The 6,737-nt window shown below is 38.6% G+C and overlaps 1 long non-coding RNA gene across 1 annotated transcript; it reads right to left on the bottom strand.

The window, feature by feature from the left end:
- Positions 1 to 495: 495 nt before the first annotated feature.
- LOC114909753 (uncharacterized) lies at positions 496 to 2,354 on the bottom strand. The gene is made up of 3 exons (XR_003797379.1): positions 2,286 to 2,354; positions 2,116 to 2,205; positions 496 to 521 (listed from the first exon to the last, which is right to left on the bottom strand). It is a non-coding gene; the product is annotated as an uncharacterized LOC114909753 (long non-coding RNA).
- Positions 2,355 to 6,737: the final 4,383 nt, after the last annotated feature.

Raw genomic sequence — 6,737 nt, 5'->3', positions numbered from 1 at the left:
AAACCCATGTAGACTATGATAATGTAATCTTTAATATGAGCTTTCAACACCAGCAAAACATATTCATTTTTCCTTAAACCAGCCCTTGGACTATCAGAGAAAAGCAGCTTGCTTACTAGAGCTTATAGGTTTTCACTGTATCTTACATAGCTTTTTAACATAACTTATATGTCCCTATATACTTTATCTGAAAACATATCATATGTCCAATGATTTAAGAATACTCACATTTATTACTTTCGTAGTTTCATTTTGAATACCCCCCCACTCCCCTTTGGTGAAACTGAAATGTTGAGTGTGTACAGTAGCTGTTGCTAATATGTGGTTCATTTTATCCATCACACTGTATCGTATGTATATGCTGCACCTGTACATTGTTTGGAAAGCAAGGAATAGAGAACTCACGTGGTCATGCACACGCTCTCGGTTCAGTCCCTGAATGATGGTGTTATCATAGTCTGTTGAAGACAATGAGGACACACTGGGAGATGTTGGGCCTCTTCTTGGTGCTCCAGATGATCCTGAAGTGCCGGGAGAATTTTGCAATGAAGAAGATGGACTCACACCCACATCACTCAGCATGATGTACGCTAACTTGATTGTACTTCTGTCCCGTATGTCTTGTACTGATGTAACATTCATGAATTCATTACCGAAGTCAGGATCCACGAACTGAATACCAAAGTCTCGTTCAATTCCAAATGCTTGGCAAATTGTACTGTGAAACTCCTTTAAAGTTTCTGGCCTTCCCGAATGGAGAAGCCATTAGAAGAAGCCATTTTAAAGCCATCATTGTCCACGATGACTCTGAGCTTCATATGCCGTGCCGTTAAAATGTTGTTAAATCAATATTTGGTAATGTTGTTACTTCAGTACAACATTTTCACAGTTCACTCAAAACATGAAGAGTTTAGCTGTCTACACATGACCTGTGACAGGTTGACTCTATGCTGCAATTAGCCATTATACTACTATAGGAAAAACAAAGACACAGAACCACATCTAGCAAGAAGCTGAAAGTTGAAGAAGATGAAAGAAATGTGTACCGGTACTTTTTTCAGCATGAATGTAAACAGCACTTCAGTGTGAATTATAAGATGACGACTTACTGATGTTGAGCTCCTCCTTCTTCCCTATATATTTTTCCTTCAATTTCGCTTTTTTTTTAATGGTCATTTGCTGTACCATAACCGTGGTAACAATAAAGAAAGAAAAAAACTGATACCACACAATTACAGAAATTTATCCGCAGCTGTTGCAGATCTATGCAGTTGTGGTGTTGGAGATTCTATTCAGTGTGCTCTCATGTTGGTGAAGTATCGATCACATGACCTTTGTTGTGCGTGATGTGTTCTGATGAAGCACGTATGTAAATAAATGTTCTCCCCTTCCGGTTTAAGCAAACCGATGGTGTGAACGTGTACTTTGTTACCTCCGTTAAGTATAATCTATTTACCACTTCTCAAACGCAGAGATGGCTGCGCCAACATGTGGTTTAAAACATTGTTTTAAACTGAATGACCGCTGAAATACTGCTGCCATCAGTATCGCTTTTTAAGTGTTTGTTAAATGCACTTACTAAAACAATATGGGATCCCCAAAAAGTTCTGTTCCACATTACACCAAGATTAGACATGAAGAGCCTGCAATTGAAATAACTAAAAATGAACAGGAATTAGCTAAATGGGCAAGCCTGTTCACAAAGAAAATGTAGTTGTCCAGTTAGTAATGACTAACTTGTGTGTCTACAACATGCCTGTGTGACTCACATCAGGTCACTTACTTGTGAAGATGTTAAGTCCAAATTTTCGTTATTTACATATGAAATATGCAACAAATGCCAGTTTTTAGGAGAGAAGACAATTTTCAGCAATAATTCTTTTGTTTATTAACTTATATTATTTCTTAATTCACTGGTGGAATATTTTCTAGCAAAGTGTAATTTCTCTGATGAGCTGTAATTTTTACGAAATCACTTACAGCATTTAGAAATTATGCTTTCAAAGCTAAACTTAACTATCACATAGACAACTTGTAGTACTTTGGTTTGATAGTACATTAGAATTTCTGATGAAAGCAGAGCACAAAACAGAACTAAAAAAAACGTTAACCTACCAGCTAGCAAAATCGGATATCTCGACGTCCCCGCGTCGTGTGCCCACCATTTCACAACCTTGACTGGTAGCAGCTCCGACCACGTTAAGTCTAAGACATATACTGTATTTAAGTATAAAAAAAAAAAAAAAATTACACACCCATGGCATGGCTACAAATTGCTTACTTACCAAAAATGAGGATCCTTGGACAGGGTTATACCGAATTTACGTAACGCGCAGTACCGTTGCAAACCCTTGATAGTGAAAAAGATCCCCACCTCCACGACATAAAAAAGCGGGAAAACGTATATAGACATGCGCAGAGAGAACAGTATGTGGAAAGTTCATTGAACAGTTTTTTCAAATTACCTTTAATTGAATAAAATTTACTTGTTTTCAATATAGCAAGTACATTTTTAAATTAATTTAAAAACATCTGTAGTATTAAATTACACATTAAAATCTATAAATTAAAAGTTCCCAAAAGCGACTCTTTCACGATGTGAGTTCTTGCATACATCTAATCTACTATGCATACCGAAAATTTCGAAATGGTGGGCACAATAAAACGCGGGGATGAGATAATCCGAGTTTTCTAGCTGGTAGGTTAGGTTATTTCTTAATTCACTGGTGGAATATTTTCTAGCAAGTGTGTAATTTCTCTGATGAGCTATAATTTTTACGAAATCACTTGCAGCATTTAGAAATTATGCTTTCAAAGCTAAACTTAACTATGACACAGACAACTTGTAGTACTTTGGTTAGTACATTAGAATTTCTGATGAAACAAGCAGAGCATAATAAACAGAACTAAAAAAACGTTAACCTACCAGCTAGCAAACTCGGATTATCTCATCCCCGCGTTTTCTTGTGTCCCACCATTTCGAAATTTTCGGTATGCATAGTAGATGTATGCAAGAAGAACTCACATCGTGAAAGAGTCGCTTTTGGGAACTTTTAATTTATAGATTTTAATGTGTAATTTAATACTACAGATGTTTTTAAATTAATTTAAAAATGTACTTGCTATATTGAAAACAAGTAAATTTTATTCAATTAAAGGTAATTTGAAAAAACTGTTCAATGAACTTTCGACATACTGTTCTCTCTGCGCATGTCTATATACGTTTTCCCGCTTTTTTGTGTCGTGGAGGTGGGGATCTTTTTCACTATCAAGGGTTTGCAACACAGTACTGCGCGTTACGTAAATTCGGTATAACCCTGTCCAAGGATCCTCATTTTTGGTAAGTAAGCAATTTGTAGCCATGCCATGGGTGTGTAATTTTTTTTTTTTTATACTTAAATACAGTATATGTCTTAGACTTAACGTGGTCGGAGCTGCTACCAGTGCAAGGTTGTGAAATGGTGGGCACACGACGCGGGGACGTCGAGATATCCGATTTTTGCTAGCTGGTAGGTTAACGTTTTTTTTAGTTCTGTTTTGTGCTCTGCTTTCATCAGAAATTCTAATGTACTATCAAACCAAAGTACTACAAGTTGTCTATGTGATAGTTAAGTTTAGCTTTGAAAGCATAATTTCTAAATGCTGTAAGTGATTTCGTAAAAATTACAGCTCATCAGAGAAATTACACTTTGCTAGAAAATATTCCACCAGTGAATTAAGAAATAATATAAGTTAATAAACAAAAGAATTATTGCTGAAAATTGTCTTCTCTCCTAAAAACTGGCATTTGTTGCATATTTCATATGTAAATAACGAAAATTTGGACTTAACATCTTCACAAGTAAGTGACCTGATGTGAGTCACACAGGCATGTTGTAGACACACAAGTTAGTCATTACTAACTGGACAACTACATTTTCTTTGTGAACAGGCTTGCCCATTTAGCTAATTCCTGTTCATTTTTAGTTTATTTCAATTGCAGGCTCTTCATGTCTAATCTTGGTGTAATGTGGAACAGAACTTTTTGGGGATCCCATATTGTTTTAGTAAGTGCATTTAACAAACACTTAAAAAGCGATACTGATGGCAGCAGTATTTCAGCGGTCATTCAGTTTAAAACAATGTTTTAAACCACATGTTGGCGCAGCCATCTCTGCGTTTGAGAAGTGGTAAATAGATTATACTTAACGGAGGTAACAAAGTACACGTTCACACCATCGGTTTGCTTAAACCGGAAGGGGAGAACATTTATTTACATACGTGCTTCATCAGAACACATCACGCACAACAAAGGTCATGTGATCGATACTTCACCAACATGAGAGCACACTGAATAGAATCTCCAACACCACAACTCCATAGATCTGCAACAGCTGCGGATAAATTTCTGTAATTGTGTGGTATCAGTTTTTTCTTTCTTTATTGTTACCACGGTTATGGTACAGCAAATGACCATTAAAAAAAAAGCGAAATTGAAGGAAAATATATAGGGAAGAAGGAGGAGCTCAACATCAGTAAGTCGTCATCTTATAATTCACACTGAAGTGCTGTTTACATTCATGCTGAAAAAAGTACCGGTACACATTTCTTTCATCTTCTTCAACTTTCAGCTTCTTGCTAGATGTGGTTCTGTGTCTTTGTTTTTCCTATAGTAGTATAATGGCTAATTGCAGCATAGAGTCAACCTGTCACAGGTCATGTGTAGACAGCTAAACTCTTCATGTTTTGAGTGAACTGTGAAAATGTTGTACTGAAGTAACAACATTACCAAATATTGATTTAACAACATTTTAACGGCACGGCATATGAAGCTCAGAGTCATCGTGGACAATGATGGCTTTAAAATGGCTTCTTCTAATGGCTTCTCCATTCGGGAAGGCCAGAAACTTTAAAGGAGTTTCACAGTACAATTTGCCAAGCATTTGGAATTGAACGAGACTTTGGTATTCAGTTCGTGGATCCTGACTTCAGTAATGAATTCATGAATGTTACATCAGTACAAGACATACGGGACAGAAGTACAATCAAGTTAGTGTACATCATGCTGAGTGATGTGGGTGTGAGTCCATCTTCTCCATTGCAAAATTGCCCCAGCACTTCAGGATCATCTGGAGCACCAAGAAGAGGCCCAACATCTCCCAGTGTGTCCTCATTGTCTTCAACAGACTATGATAACACCATCATTCAGGGACTGAACCGAGAGCGTGTGCATGACCACGTGAGTTCTCTATTCCTTGCTTTCCAAACAATGTACAGGTGCAGCATATACATACGATACAGTGTGATGGATAAAATGAACCACATATTAGCAACAGCTACTGTACACACTCAACATTTCAGTTTCACCAAAGGGGAGTGGGGGGGGGGTATTCAAAATGAAACTACGAAAGTAATAAATGTGAGTATTCTTAAATCATTGGACATATGATATGTTTTCAGATAAAGTATATAGGGACATATAAGTTATGTTAAAAAAGCTATGTAAGATACAGTGAAAACCTATAAGCTCTAGTAAGCAAGCTGCTTATCTCTGATAGTCCAAGGGCTGGTTTAAGGAAAAATGAATATGTTTTGCTGGTGTTGAAAGCTCATATTAAAGATTACATTATCATAGTCTACATGGGTTTATATTTGTGGAAAGTTCAGACTTACCAGTGTCCTGGGGTGGTGTCTGCAGCTCCCCGTTTATAATGCCCGTATTGCTTGTATGAGTTACTGTAGGTGTATTCTGACTTTGTGGGTTATGCCCCCGGGCCCCCCATTCCGTTCGGGTTAAACTGGTGGTACGAGTAGGGGTTCACAGATTGTGAGTAGGTCTGGCTCTGATAGTACTCATGTTGGCTGTGCCCCGTCTGTCCTCTGTAGAAACCCATATCTGTGGCTGAGAAGTCGGGCAAGGTTGGAGAGTCTTTGGATGCAGGGTGGCAGCTCATAGAGTTTGGGATGTCAGTCAAAATGCTGGCGAGCTGCTTTTCAAAAGCTGGTCCACTCATTATTGGTCGCACAGCATCTCCTCCTTCCTGAAAGCAGACGGTCCGAGTGTGCAGTAGATAGAGAAGGGGAAAGAGCAGTAAAGCAGGACCAAATCCTTCAAAAAACTTCTCTGGTGAAATTCTCTGTGCAGAACTGCATGCACTGGGGCAGCACCCAGCCGAGTAAAACTCTTCGTTATCGAACACTGGGTGGATTCTCTCTTCCTTTCGGCCCAGAAGAAGCCCCCCCCCCCCCGGTAAAACAGCTCTGTGTCTCCTCCCCTGCTTCAAGCACACAGCACACACAACACACACCATCTTGCTGGTGCAATAATTTACTGGAATTATTGCCTTTCTATCTAAGGTAAATTCGTGTTCACCCGTAAGATGCACATTTGGTTTGCGTTGAGCATACAACTGTAATTGAGCATAACGCTTTTTGGAAAAGGAGCCAAAGTATCATTCTGCCGACACATTATTTATATTAGTGGGATGACCTTTTCAGTGTGAGTCACCCTGCTACCATGGCCTTCCTATATTGAGTTCATTGTCTGTGACTTGATATGTCTCCGGAACCTATTCCCTCGGTCTAAGAGCTCGGAACAGAGTTCCGGTGGTGTTGTTGAACTCTGTTTTCTCTGAGCATATTCGGTGGAACCTGATGAGTTGGGACTTGATCAATCCTTGGAAGGTGCGTTTGGGCTGGAAGCTGGATTTGTGCGGTAGACAGTGTGTGTCAGTGCTTTTAAAGTAAACCTTGGTCTC

This window comes from Scleropages formosus, unplaced genomic scaffold (genome assembly GCF_900964775.1).
Source record: "Scleropages formosus unplaced genomic scaffold, fSclFor1.1, whole genome shotgun sequence".
Lineage (NCBI taxonomy): Eukaryota > Metazoa > Chordata > Actinopteri > Osteoglossiformes > Osteoglossidae > Scleropages > Scleropages formosus.
Note: the sequence above shows the minus strand (reverse complement) of the source record. Positions and strands in the feature narration are given on the sequence as shown.